The following is a 15586-nucleotide window of genomic DNA, read 5'->3' as shown; positions in this document are numbered from 1 at the left end:
ACATAATACATATTCGAGTTTACTCATCCTTTTGGGATAATGAAGAATACTCCATTTATCTAACACTGAAAAATTAGCCTTTGATAACTATGGCTTGAATAGGTCATCTCCTACCATTAGAAGAGACTCTTCCTTTGCTGCTCACCCTTCTCCAGCCCTTGCCCCATTTCTCATATCCCTTGCAATATGACTCCTTAGAACAATTGCTCATACTACTACCTCCACTTCCTCCTCCGAGTCTCTCTTGAGCCTGCTCCAGCTGAAACTGCTCCTGACAAAGCCAGAAACTGACTCCTGTGGTATCCGATTTAAAGTCATTTTCAGTTCGCGCCTCTCAGGAACTGTGAGCAGCACTGGACACAGTGGCCCATTCCGTTTTTGAAACAGCTTTATTCACAGATTCTAGATCTCGACCTCACTGACTGCTCTTTTTCCTTCCCTCCCCCTCTCTCCCGCTCCTCGGAGTCCTTTTTAGGTTCTGCATGTTGGAGTGCCCCAAGTTTTAGTCTTGGCCTTGTTCAATCTAGTCATTTTGTCCTGTGACTTTAAATACCAATTATGTGGTGAAATGGCCCAAGTTTATATCTCTGTGACCTGTCTCCCTTAGCTACAGACTCATCTGGGCAACTCCATTTGAGGGTCTGCATTAGAAAGAAATCGCTTGTTCCTCCCCACCCCCACCACCAAAATCACTCATCTTCTAACTTCTCTATCTTAGGATGTGGCAATCCATTCACTCACTTGCTGATGCCAAAAATTTAGAAGTCAACTTCGGTTTCTCTTTTTCTCAGTCTGCTTTCAGTGCATATCACAGTGTATCATAAATTATGTTCGCTTCTTGCTAACTGTACCACTATCATCATGCCTGAGTCCACGTCACTCTCATCTCTTGCCTGGCCCTATGAAGCAGCTTCCTAAGTGGCCTCGCTTATTCTGTTCTCCGTTCCTGTGGTCTCTATTCCATGGGGCAGCCAGAGTAGTCCTGTTAAATCATGAATCGGCTCTTATTGCTCCCCTGCTTAAAACTCTATAGTGGCTCCCAACACATTTGGAACAAGCTCCAACGCCCTTACAGTGATTTGGCCCTGTCTCCCCAATACCGATTGCTGCCACTGTCACTTTGCTCCAGCACATAGGCCTTCTTGCTGCTCCCCAAACACACAGTGCTGGGTGCTGCCTCAGTACCCTTGCGTTTGCTGTTCCTTCTATCCAGAACACTCCTTCCTCCGGGTACTTCATGATACGTTTTATTCCTTTCTCCACTTTATTTTTTTTTTTCATCTTTTTTATCTTCACCTGAAATAATATATTTATTTAAGCTCCACGAGGAGAGAAACGTTGTCTCACTTGAGCACTGCTACATCTCTGTGCTGAGAGAAGTGCTTGAAATAATAATAGATGCTCAGTAGATACTAAGTGACAAGACAATTAATCAGTGGTACAAGGTATTTTCCAAATTTTCAATTCTGGTTCCACCCCTCTGGTACACTGGATATGGGCCATATTCTTTTATATAGAGCTCTTGTATTTATCTGCTTGGGCTATGTATCAGACCATTCTCACACTGCTAATAAAGACATACCTGAGACTGGGTAATTTATAAAGGAAAGAGGTTTAATTGACTCACAGTTTCGCAAGGCTGCGGAAGCCTCAGAAAACTTGCAATCATTGCAGAAGGGGAAGCAAACACGTCCTTATTTCCATGGGGGCAGGAGAGAGAAGAATGAAAACTGAGTGAAGGTGGAAGCCCCTTATAAAACCATTAGATCTTGTGAGAACTCACTCTCTATCTTAAGCATAGGGGAAACTGCCCCCATGATTCAATTACCTCCTCCTGGGTCCCTCCCATGACACATGGGGATTATGGGAACCACAATTCAAGATGAGATTTGGGTGGAGACACAGCCAAACCATATCAGGCTGATATTACACAAAGCTATGTTTTTCTGTGGCAGCGACTGGGCGGCTTAAACAACAGAAATGTATTTTCACAATTCTGGAGGCTGGGAAATCAAAGATCAAGGTGCCAACAAGAGCCTGGGGAGAGGCTTCTTCCTGGCTTGCAGATGGCTGACTTCTTGCTGTGTCCTCACATGGTGGAGGTCAGGGGCATAGACAGGGAGAGAGAGAGAGAACTCAAACAAGTGCACTCTCTGGTCTCCTTATAGTAGTAGTAATCCCATGGTGGGGTTCCATGCCCTCACCTAAGCCTAATAACCTCCCAAAGGCCCTACCTCATAGTATATCACACAGGGGTTAGGGCTTCAACGTATGAATTTTGGGAGGGAGGCACACACACATTCAGCCCATGACAGCTCCTTTTGTAGTTTTACTTCTAGGCTTCCTCAATGCTGACCTGTACGTGACATCTCTGATCTTTGTTATCATCAGTTTCATGCCCTGAGAGAGGGTAAGTTTTCTGTTTTCACTACAATAGGCTATATTGTGCCTGTCTACAGGGTTGCAGGTCATCCCATAAGGCAATGTAGAGTTTTCTTAACCTGTAGACTTTTTTAACACATTATGGAAATTTGCAAACACATAAACTAGTAAACAGAGTAGTATAATGAACCCAATGCGATGTTACTCAGCTTCAACAATGAACCCATGGCTAATCTTTATGTATTATGTTATCACTTACTCCCTTCTGGGATTATTTTACAGCAAACCCTAAGCATTATATGGACTTCATCTGTACAGGTTTCATCTTTAATGTATAACGAATCTCTATATTTACCAAAAAAGGAAAATGTGCATAACTATGAAACCATGATCACAGCTAAACATTAACAATTATTTTTTAAATATCAACACATTTCTGGTCAGTGTACACATTATTTTGTTTTTTATAATAATTTTTAACAGTGCTTGTTTGAATCAGGTTCCAGAAAAGTTCCACATTTTAAAAATGGGCTGATCTGCCTTTTATGTCTCTTGTGGAATTCTCTCCCTCTCTCAGTTCCTCCCTTTCTTTTCTGCTCCCATTTTTTTTGAAGAAACCAGGTCATTCTTTTCTCCACAGTCTCCCTCAGTCTGGATTTTGCTGATTTCATCTCCCATGTGTTCATCTTTTGTATTTCCTATAAATTGGTAGTTACATTCATGGCTTTGATCAGATTCAGGCTCAATATAACTTCTGGCAAGACTACTTCATAGGTGGTATTGCCTGCTTTCAGTAGAAGGTAATAATAATGTCTGAATTTCTCTCTTTTTTTGATGTTGTCTGTCATTGATGATATTACTTAGATCAGCAGTTATCAAACTTTTTCTTATAAGTGTATTACATTCTTAAAAATTACTGAGTGTCCTGCAGAGCTTTTTTTTTTTAATATGGGTTTTATCTATTGATATTTATTATATTAGAAATCAAAGAGAAAGGGGCTTTAAAATATTTATTAATTTAAACTAACAACAAGCCCTTATAAGATGACAGAAATATTTTTATTGAAAATAATTATTTTCCAAAATAAAAAATGTTTAAGAAAAGGGACACAGTTTTAGATTTTTTACAAGTCTTTTTACTTTCTGTCAATTTAATAGTAGACATTTGTATTCTCCCTTCTGCTTCTCCATTCAATCTGTTGCTTTAGTTGAAGTATCTAAAGAACTTCAACCTCACAAAGATGTACAATTGAAAGTGTCAAAATTATTTTAGCACCTTTTTCTACAAAGAAAAAGGTGCACATATTTTTCGGTTAATTGCACATGTTCTTCTTTACCTAAACTTGAGAAATGGTAATTTATTAAAGGTTAGTTGCAGTGTATAATCTGAAATCATGTCAACAAACTTTCACTCTGTTACATTAAAGTCCCTTGGTTTATCTTACTATTTTAGTAGATATCTTATCCTTGTCTTATTTTGTGACATTATTTGCAAAATATTGAGTCACTGATACATGTGATCTTACAAATGTGGAAAAATGTCATTATTCAATGTCAAAGAAACACCACATGTATTAGAAACTATCAATGTTATTAGATAGAAAAGCCTATCAATATTGGGAAGCTATCCAAATAATGGTAGCAAGTGGAAATTTTCCAAAATTCAAATTTTTATTTTAAAGCTTGAACCTTACCTTGAGCAGTAAGTACTATCAGTTGTTTATTTGAAGTGTCTGATTTATTCTACTCATTTTCAAAAATATATCTTCCAGGTCCAAATCTGTAGAACCATAAATTTTCTGTTGGTCACTTCTTAAAGTGAAAATCATGTACCATGAAAAATGTGGCTAGTTTAGCTGGCAACTCTAACAATCACATGAGTGGTTTTCAAGGAGATGACCAGCATGGGTCAGAATGTAGCACAAGTGCCTCATGTGTTTTTCCTATTTTATTACATGGAGTTTTTTAAGTACTTGAATTTCAAGATTCAATACAAGTAATAATTTTTACTACTCCATGAACGAAATTCTTACATTAAACTGGCCTTTCCTCCTGCAGCATCTGGTGGTAGAAAATATAACTGCCAGTAGCACAGTTGGTGCCACTGCCTTGATTTGTGCTGAGGCACCAGCTTTTTTGTTCACCATTGCTTTTGTATCACCAGTATAAATGTGAACAAAGGGAAAAAGGTCAGTAATGTCTTAGCATTGCCATGAAAATAATATTGAACTTGTGATCTCCCTAGAAGGCTCCTAGGGATGTTCAGCAGCCCATACCTAGAAATCTGCTGGTTCAGATGCTTTCTTTTATTAAAAGTTGCATTAGTGATACTATAATTCACTTAACTGGAATATGTCTATAAAAAAACCCCTCCTTCCGAATGATTTTATTTCCTAAGGTATAGATCATACAGAAAAACATAAAAAGTGTTTGATACACTCCCTTTATGTGCCAGTTTTCAGAATAAGGAAGTGGTTCTCTAACATTCTGTAAAGGTTACCAATTAAGGTTTTATTAAAATATTAGATGAGCTTATGAGTTTAAACATATGTGATGGGTTTGAACTCAATTCAGTTATCACCCTTATTGGTGATGCTCAAATTATTCCATCTTTGCCTAATGAGAACTTATTCAGGTTGGCCACTGATTTTTTTTGGCATGATCTTAATCATCTTTGATAAATTCCTTGCTTTCTGATATGAAAAAAATTTCCAGGTCTATTTTGTTCATTTACTGCTGTTGTTGACAGACAGGATTTTAAACCTAGAATCAGGCTTTTCTTCAAGGAGCCCTAGTTCCTTTTACTGAGAAATGGTATTAGAGACCAAATTTGGATGCTAGAGATCTCATTACAATTGGGTCAATCATTGCTCTAAATCTTTTCATAGAGCTAAAAAATAAGGGGTTTTTAAAAAGAGAAAAAAAATTATGAGCTCATACTGATATTTCAAGTTAAAATTTAGGATTATAGAGTATTTATTTAAACTCATTGATCTTACAACTCTATCTCCTTTCAATTATGCCAAAAATCTTGGATCTCCACAACACTAACAATGATTCTTTTTTTATACTGTATTATACACATAACAATCTCAGTATAATTCTCATACTCCTGCCAACAGTCACATTACTGAAAATAGTTTATGACTTAGTGCTGTTCTTTTTTCCACAGGGTAATTGTATTAGTCCATTTTCACACTGCTATGAGGATACTACCTGAGACTGGATAATTTACGAATGAAAGAGGTTTAATTGGCTCACAGTTCTTCGTGGCTGGGGAGGCCTCAGGAAACTTACAATCATGGCAGAAGGGGAAGCAGGCACCTTCTTCACAAGGCCGCAGGAGAGCAAATGAGAGGGGGGAAGCGCTAGACACTTATCAAATAACCAAATCTTGTGAGAACTCACTCACGATCAGAAGAACAGCATGGGGGAAACTGCCCCTATAATCCGATCACCTCCCACCACATCCCTCCCCCAACACCTGGGAATTACAGTTTGGATTATAATTCAAGTTGAGATTTGGATGGGGACAAAGAGCCAATCCATATCAGTAACTCAATCAGGCATGTACAATCAAATTATTATTTTTGAAAGTCTCTTGGAATAGCTCCTCTCAGTTTGGTCATGCTACTCTATGACAGAGGTTCATTTATTTTATTTTAGTTCTAATTTTGAGAGGTTGCTTTTTAAAATTTCACTTTGTTTTATGACTATGTAAAGTGTTTCCATGGCTCCACAGTCAAATCCACAAAATATGTATTCAAAGAAGTCTAGGTCCTGTACTCAACCCTCAACTCTATTCTGCCCATCCCTTTTTAGGTAATTATTTCTTAAATGTTTATTCTTCCATTGTTTTATTTTTTTTTATTTTTTATTTTTTATTTATTATTATTATACTTTAAGTTGTAGGGTACATGTGCATAACGTGCAGGTTTGTTACATATGTATACTTGTGCCATGTTGCTGTGCTGCACCCATCAACTCGTCATTTACATCAGGTATAACTCCCAATGCAATCCCTCCCCCCTCCCCCCTCCCCATGATAGGCCCCGGTGTGTGATGTTCCCCTTCCTGAGTCCAAGTGATCTCATTGTTCAGTTCCCACCTATGAGTGAGAACATGCGGTGTTTGGTTTCCTGTTCTTGTGATAGTTTGCTAAGAATGATGGTTTCCAGCTGCATCCATGTCCCTACAAAGGACACAAATTCATCCATTTTTATGGCTGCATAGTATTCCATGGTGTATATGTGCCACATTTTCTTAATCCAATCTGTCACTGATGGACATTTGGGTTGATTCCAAGTCTTTGCTATTGTGAATAGTGCTGCAATAAACATACGTGTGCATGTGTCTTTATAGCAGCATGATTTATAATCCTTTGGGTATATCCCCAGTAATGGGATGGCTGGGTCATATGGTACATCTAGTTCTAGATCCTTGAGGAATCGCCATACTGTTTTCCATAATGATTGAACTAGTTTACAATCCCACCAACAGTGTAAAAGTGTTCCTGTTTCTCCACATCCTCTCCAGCACCTGTTGTTTCCTGACTTTTTAATGATCGCCATTCTAACTGGTGTGAGATGGCATCTCATTGTGGTTTTGATTTGCATTTCTCTGATGGCCAGTGATGATGAACATTTTTTCATGTGTCTGTTGGCTGTATGAATGTCTTCTTTTGAGAAATGTCTGTTCATATCCTTTGCCCACTTTTTGATGGGGTTGTTTGTTTTTTTCTTGTAAATTTGTTTGAGTTCTTTGTAGGTTCTGGATATTAGCCCTTTGTCAGATGAGTAGATTGCAAAAATTTTCTCCCATTCTGTAGGTTGCCTGTTCACTCTGATGGTAGTTTCTTTTGCTGTGCAGAAGCTCCCATTGTTTTAGTTTAATTATATAGTCTTACCTCCTCCTTAAATAAAGAGTAGCATGCTATATATACTTTTCTCCATCTTGCTTTTCCCCCCAAACCTTGAAGAATGCAGGGGCTATGAGGCCAACCTTCATGCAAAAATCCAAGTAAAACTTTTTAGTCTGCAGAAAAGTAATTACTAATAGCCTACTGTTGCCTAGAAGCCTTACTGACAACATAAATAGTAGATTAACACATATTTTATAGGTTATATGTATTATATACTATATTCTTACAATAGCAAGCTGGAGAAAAGAAACTGTTATTAAGAAAATCATAAGGAAGAGAAAATGCATTTACTGTTTCTTAAATGGAAGTGAAATGTCATAAAGGTTTTCACCTTTGTCATCTTCATGTTGATTAGTCTGAAAAAGAGGGTTGGTCTTGCTGTTTCAGGGGTGGCAGAGGTGGAAAAAAGTCCTTGTATAAGCAGACTGGCGCGGTACAAACTGGTGTTGTTCAAGAGGCTATTGTGGTGATATATCCTGGAAATCATGGCATTCTAGTGTATAGAAATAGTCTTCGATTCTTTCAACAGTTGCCAAGTACTTTATTATGTTGATGTACCATGGTGTATTCCATCAGTCCTTTATTGATGGATATTTGGGTTGGTTCTAATATTTAGTTATTACAGAGTGCTGTGATGAATAGTCTTAGGCAAACTATTACCTTATTTTTAAAATTTTTGCTAGTGTATCTTTGGGATAGAGTCCCAAAAGCAGAATTGCTAAATCCAAGGGAAAATACATATGAAATTTGCTGGATATTGACAAATCCCACTCCATAGGCATTGTGCTGAGTATTTAGTTATTATTTTTTCTCATTTCTATACTTTCCATTTTATCCTCTATTCTGTGAAAGGGCCGTATGTGCAAAATGACCTCCAAATGCTAAAGAAGTCAAGCAAGCAAAGACCAAGACAAATACAACAAATCCAGTTTATCAGTCTGGGGTGTTTTACTGGGGGAGCTTACAGATAGAAGTATGGTCTTGGGCAGCTGCAAGAGAGGTAGATCTCTACAATGTTACTCCCCAGACCCAGGGCTTCTATACCATAGGGGAAGGGCATATGCACACCAGCAAGATAATTAAAGGCACCTTCCAGAACAGGCAAGAATGCTATGTGCATCAGAGCTATAATTTGTGCAATAACACCAAGGTTGGCTTGTTCTTTCACTAGGGACAGTACATAAAGTGGAAACCAGGAGGAATTCACGGGACTGGGATTAATCAGAAGTTAACATGGCAGATCAGCATCAAAGATGGAGTTACTTTTGTCTCCATACCCTCCACTTTGAGAAGCTGGGGCTAGGACTCTGCACACATTTCTGCTTTACTAGTTGGCTCCCTATAGAGTTCTTCCAAAAGCACACAAAAGATAGACTGAACAACAGGAAAAACAATGACCAGGAGACTGGCTGCTTTCTGCTTTGTTTCCTCTTCCTGCCAGCGTCACCCAAGCCACAGTTTTTCACCCAGTAGGGGTAGGTCACAGTTTCCAATTTTCTACATTCCTAGAACCCTCTCAGTATCCACACGAGCCAGTCAGCAGCCCAGCTCAGAAGTCTGAGACTCTGCTCTGTGGGGGCCCCTAGGGCTCCTGTACGTCCAGATGGTGTCCCTTCCTTGGAGGTCTGGGCCCAGCCTCATGGGGTTCTTTCTCCTAACCAAGCACTCCCTTTTCAGAATTCTGGGTCCCAGCTCAACAGGGCCCCTCTTCCAAGTTTGTATATTCTAATAATCCCAGTCTTCTTCCTTTGTTTCCCCAACCTTTAAGGATAATTAATAATCCATTGCTTTCGATGGCAAAAACTGCAATGACTTTTGCATCAACATAATGCTTCCTAAAGTTACTACATCTGGGATACTTCAGAGTTTACTTTGTCCTTCAGACTCTTCAATACCTGATTAACAATTCTGTTTCTATTAAATGAAATCATAGGAGTGGTATTTGACTCTCAGAGGGATTGTACCGTTTTATATTTATTTTTACCCACAGTTTATGAGAATGCTTGTTCTCTCAACCTTGCCTGCTAAACCTTATGATTTGTGCTAATCTAATAGGTAAGAATAGTCTTTCAGTGTAGTTTGAATGTGCATTTTTTTTTCTTTTTTTCTTTTTATTTTTTGAAATAGGGTCTTGCTCTGTCACCCAGGCTGGAGTTCAATAGCGTGATCATAGCTCACTGCAAGCTCAAATTCCTGGGCTCAAGCGATCTCCTGCCTCAGACTCCCCAGGAGTTGGGACTACAGGCATGCATCACCATGCTTGCCATTTTTTTTCAATATAAACGGGGTCTTGCTATATTGCTCAGGTTGGTCTCGAACTCCTGGCCTCAAGTGATCCTCCCACCTTGGCCTCCTAAACTACATTTTTCCTACTTTGAGGCTACTTGAGAATCATTTCAAATGAGGGTCTATTTGTTTGCTTGTCTATTTTTTTCTGAGAACTCTCTGACCCATCTTTCCATAGCCCTGTTGGCCTTTTATTTTCTCTATTTTTAAATGCTTTTTCTGTATTAGCTATACCAATCTATGGTTACCATATTCATTCTAAATATTTTCCTACAAGGACAAGCTGTTATTTGTCTATTTACTTTGCTAATAGAGGTTTTTGTTCCCATGCAAAGGTTTATCATATTTATATGATCAAAAGTATTAAGGTTTTTCCCCATTGCTTCAAGAAGTCGAATCAAAATTAGGAACGTTTTCCCCACTCGGATTATAGAGGAATAAACCCATGTTACCTTTTAATTAAGTATATTGTTTCATCTTAATTTTTACACTTCTGAAACATGGGGAATTTTTCCTGTTGTAAAGCATAAAGAAAATGTCATCTATGTTACTTTTCTGGGCAGTTTCCTGAAGACCCTCTCTCCTTGCTTATGACCCCAGCAAGTCCTCTAAGGCCACAGAATACTGGTTGAGAGCATACTGCCCCAAGCCACGGCCCTGGTCCAAGCTGTGGGCATCTGGGCTCTCTAAGACAAGACAGCTGAACAGCTCCAAAAAAGGGTTTGAAATTTGGCTTTTGTGAAACTGTTAAGCACAAAAGTTTTGAAGGAATATTCAAAACATCTCCTACTTTCAGGTTGTCAGCCTTATTTTTAGGAACGAGGCTTTTCTGATGTACACCTAGGTCTTGTATTTGCACGTTTATAAATAGGGTCTAAGACACTATATATATATGTATAGCCTCTAAGGTCAGAGATAGTTTCAAAACTGGGATGCACTCCACACTGCCTTGCTCCAAAGCTGCAAAGAGGCAAGATCTCAGGCATTACTAAGAGCTCTAATTATGCTGGGTTCTTATAATTTAAGAATTGAAGAGTTATAAAGTATATATTCTAATAGCAAGTTTAAACCAGACAAGAAGCACTAAAGATTTTAAAACAAATACATAAAATTACATTGCCTAAAGACAGAAAACCAGCCACCTCTCAGTCATCAGTAGCCATGCAGGTCTCAGGAAGTAGGCTCTATGGGATCGCTTGTCCTAACTCCAGAATGGGAAGAAACTGTCAGATGGGAAAAACTGTTGTTTAGTCAATTTGCACTGGTCATAAATTGAGTGATTTCATCTTTGTGATTATATACATGACTTGCACTTGTCTGAAATAGCACTGACCAATATAATTTCACTTGTATGGGGTTATATAACCTAACATTTAGGTGCTAAATTATAATAGCTTTGCTGATTTAGAATGCGAAAATAAAGGTACTTCTAAGAGCTGCCCATTGTTATCTAACAAAATACTGCACCTATCATTTTTACCTCGGGAGACACTAGATTAACCCTTTCCTCCTCTTCTGGAGTGTGCTTTAAAACACAGAACTTTTGGGGATTACCAAAGATGAGAGAATAAAATTTTTGAAAAATGTATCATATTTTATTTCCTATCACAAACATAGTCTGTAGCTTGGTTCTCTTTTTGTTAGTGACCTCTAAGTGAATGACTTCTTGAACATGCATTTCCTCTCCTTTGTTCCTTCTTTAAAGAAAGAAAGAAAGGCCTGTTATAACAGCAATGAATAATCTAATGGGATCCTGCTGGCACTCCCCACTGCTCCTTGTCTTTCCTTCTTTCATATGTGTGTTGTCACACACAAGTCTAATGTATACAGCTCAGACATATTAACAGACACCCCCACCCTGCCTGCCCCCAATTAAGTTGCCAACCCAGCACCTCACTCCCAGCCACCGAAGAAGAGATTGCCTGTTACATCACTCAAGCCCATTATTCTCTTTTCTCCCTATGGCATCCACTCCTTCTAGATGCTTTTTAGCTCATGGTTTAAGCAGAGGCAAGACATTTTTGCATTTTAAGATTAATATTATATATCTTTGACTTTTACAAGGCTAGACACCCTGGGGACTGACATTTAATAGATGTTAATGGAATTTAATTTTTACATGCACTAGGTGTGAACATTTATCTTCTAAAATAGTCTGAAACCTTAAACGGCACCAAGAAAATTCCATAACAAATTATTTTTCACTCTATATTCTTAAATCAAGTTACTGAGCAAGTAGAAAAGCTGTTTTCTGATATTTAGAGTTGAAAACCTGAATATAATTATCATTAATTAATTACATGGAGAGGATCAACAGGCATTTTGCCATAGTGATTACCATTGCACAACAGTTCTAAAATGGTGCCTAAAAAGAAACTTTCTCCATAACCTATTTTCCCATTGATTTTCATTAGGCAAGACATCCCCTCTGCAAAAGTAAGTGTGACCCCAAACATATTAAATAATAATTAGCATGACAAATATTTTGAAAATTTTTATATACAGAAAAAAGCTGTAACAAAGCAATGATAATCAAAAGTAACACAAAATTAGAGGTAGTTGACAATGTTTTCTGAATAAATTGTGTGTTCTAAGGATGTGACTAGGAACAGAGTAGCCACTTGCATTTTCAAAGTACATTTTTGTCTGGATTTCAAATACAGTTTCATTTTAAATTTTGGCTAATATTATGATCACAGAATTTGGATAATATTACAGATAGAAGAAAACACTGCTTTGTATCTTTGTAACCTTTACAATTCATGAACTAACATATTTTAAAAAGCTGTCAGTTTATTCTCGACATATTTAAAATACTGAAGTCTCTCCTGTTCCAATTAATGAAGGAAAACTCTTCTTTTTTGCTTCAGTGCCTGGCACTGAAGTGCCTACTTAATAAACATTTGATGAGTAAATGAATGATTTTGACAGTGGCCAAGTGCTTGCAGCAAAAATGAGGTAATGCAGTACATTGCAAAGAGCAATGTGAGGAAGCAGATCTGGGTTCTTGTCCCAGTTCTGTCACAAACTAGCTGTGTAACTTTAGGTAAGGAACTTGACCTCTCTGGGCCTTGGCTTCCTCCATGCAGATCTAGATGCTGGGTATGATCTCCAGTGGCCTCTAGTTCTAAAAGGCTACAGTTCTAAATCTTAAAATTAGCCAATCATTCTTGCCAGTGTCACTTTGAACTTTAGCCTTTAGTCTCCACAGAGATAGACACATTTTAGCATAGTAGCCTCTAGAATGAAATCTATTAAGAGGTTCAATATGCTAAGGCAAGCAATGGAAAGATACAGTGCTTCAATGGTTCACCCAAAGAGGACTCGAGTAAGTATAGAAATGTACAAGAGAAATAGAAGGGAAACCTGGGGGAAAAAAAGTCTCCATAGCTCAGATTAGTGAAATCTCCAGATAGCAGGTTTCCTCTAGAGGTCAAAAGTGAGTAGGTTTTATTTATGACTGATTAACAAGTGATGAATTTATAAAAAGCTTCCCTTCCAAAGAGAGCACCAGGATGCTTTATTTCCTAATTGGAGAGTACTTTGCACATAAATAAAGGAGGATCACTGCTGCCTGTCAGGGAAGCACTTTGACAGGGCAAGCTTGATCTTGTCTGTGTCCTGATTTACTATATGACCTTGGGCAAGTCATTCATCTTCCCCCAACCAGTATCCCTAATTGTAAAGCGGAAATAAAAATACTCATTGCCTTCACTGAGGATTTATAAGACAAGATGAATATTTTTAAGCCCCCAGAGGGGAAAAGGTCACATATAAGAAGGCAAAGAACGACAGAACAGTGCTGTTGGACTTTTCATACAGCTTGGGAAAGAAAACACAATAAAACTCCTGAGCTTTAGGCCGGCCACGGTGGTTCTTGCCTGTTATCCCAGCACTTTGGGAGGCCGAGGTGGGCGGATCACCTGAGGTCAGGAGATCCAGACCAGCCTGGATAACATGACGAAACCCCGTTTCTACTAAAATTACAAAAATTAGCCGGGCGTGGTGGCAGGCGCCTGTAGTCCCAGCTACTCAGGTGGCTGAGGCAGGAGAATCACTTGAACCCAGGAGGCGAAGGTTGCAGTGAGCCGAGATCACGCCACTGCACTCCAGCCTGGGCGACAAAGAGAGACTCTGTTAAAGAAAAAAAAAGAGAGAGAGTGAGAGAGCGAGAGAGAGAGAGAGTGAGAAAGAAAGAAAGAAAAAAAGACAAAAAAACTCTTGAGCTTTAAGTTTTCCAGTCCAAAACCAAACAAAAACCCACAAACAAACAAACACAAACAAACAAAAAACCTCACCTCTTACAACCTGCGCATTTTTTACCCTCACATGTTGCACAGCACAGCACAGGCGGGGGACTGTGATTCGAAGGTGAGTAGTTGGACGGCTGAAGGCTGATACTAAATTTATCCCCCCACAATTCGAACCCCTTGCTCCATCGGGAACAGTGAGATCGTGGGCGAATTAGGTTTGAGGTCTCAATTTCTTCTTCTGTAAGATATGGCATATTACTATTTACCACACGTGTATAGATCTGTGAATAGATGCCTGGCATAGAGTAACTTTCCAAAGAATATTTGCTGATAATTTCTGTTTCTTAGCAGCATCATCCAAACTGCTGAAATATTTTCTTTAAAAAAAATCAAAGATCCTTGTGAGTTAGTATTGGAATATAAAGATAAACGTGACAAAAACGTCTGTACTTAAAAGGGGAATCGGTATAAAGTCACAAAGTCCACTTCCTTCCGGTGAATAGAATGAGTTTGGGGACAGGGACAACGCCTTAAAACGGGGCCGCGCGGACGCCAGGGGGCACTGTGAGTCCGCTTTGGAGAGGAAGAGGCGGCGGCCTGCGCGGGGCGGGGAGGGCTGCGCCTTTCTAGCATCCCAGCGCCCAGGAGCTTCGCCACCTACCAGGGTCCGCGACCTTAACTCGGCTCCGGAAAGGGCGTCCTGGGTGACCCAAGGCTGGGGCCACAAGCAGCTCCACGACTCTCCGCGTTGGTCTCTCCCCTTCTCCCAAGCAGACAGTCCTTTCTGCCAGCTGTTCTTGAGATTCGTGAGTCCCGGGGTTTGGGAAACCAGAACCCCCCTGCAACTGTAGGGAACGTTTTGGGTGCGCCTAGGTCGGGTATTTTCCTGGGCAAAAGGACAGAAGTTGTCATCTGATTGTTTAAAGGGTTCGTGTCCCAAGAGGGGGTTAAGCTCTCTTGGTTTAGGGTAAGAGGGCCCACCCTACCTCCCACCCAAAGGCCAAACACACAGTAGGTCGGGAAACGACTCTGAAATCACTCCTTGTCCACTTCCCAAGGTCGGGCGAGAGACTGGCACGCCCCTCCGGCAATCTTCAGGAAAAGGGTCAGATCCAGTCCTTAAACAGCTCAGGTGCGAAGCTGAATCGCCCTTCTGCGGAAAGAGAGGAGACAGTACCTGCCCCCGCGGTCCCTCACTTCCCTTAGTCTCAAGAAGAGGTCAGACACCGGAAAATGGGGCCCAGGCACTTGGTCTATTCCACCTGCCACTCGAGTCCCCACTCCCAAGCGGTTGCTCAGACATTGGCATGATGGGGAAACTCGGTTGATTTTGTTACCTCCTAGAGGGAAAATGCCGTGGGCGGAGATGTCTGAGCGTCCCTTCCAACACGAGCTGGGTGGTGCTCTATTGATTTTCACGCAATCCACGGGCGGGAGCGAGAGCACAGGCTCGGATTCACGGGCTCCAGGACTGAACGCATGGCAGTGTCCCTGGGAGCAAAACCACCTAGGGAGCCCGTGCAATATACAAGGTGGGGGGCCCGGAGAGAAAGCATAGCGCCGACAAGGGTGAGGGGCCAGGCAGAAAGTAGGGTGGGGTACCGGGTGGGACAGACCGACCTAGAGAAAGTACAACCCACCCCAAACTTTCGCAGACCCGGGAGCTTACAAAGGGAGAGCCAGGCAGCACAGCACCCTCTCCTGCCGCCCAATGTGCCCAGCTGCAGCGAGGAGGGGCTGCGCT

General features: G+C 40.2%; 1 pseudogene; it reads left to right on the top strand.

Annotated features, from left to right (window-relative positions):
- The window catches only part of LOC105528198, a 98892-nt pseudogene extending 83844 nt beyond the window's left edge, over nucleotides 1-15048 (top strand).
- Nucleotides 15049-15586: the final 538 nt, after the last annotated feature.

The sequence above is a fragment of the Mandrillus leucophaeus genome, unplaced genomic scaffold, assembly GCF_000951045.1.
Source record: "Mandrillus leucophaeus isolate KB7577 unplaced genomic scaffold, Mleu.le_1.0 Scaffold708, whole genome shotgun sequence".
Taxonomy (NCBI): domain Eukaryota; kingdom Metazoa; phylum Chordata; class Mammalia; order Primates; family Cercopithecidae; genus Mandrillus; species Mandrillus leucophaeus.
The sequence above is the reverse complement of the archived record's forward strand: the minus strand, read 5'-3'. Positions and strand labels throughout refer to the sequence as shown.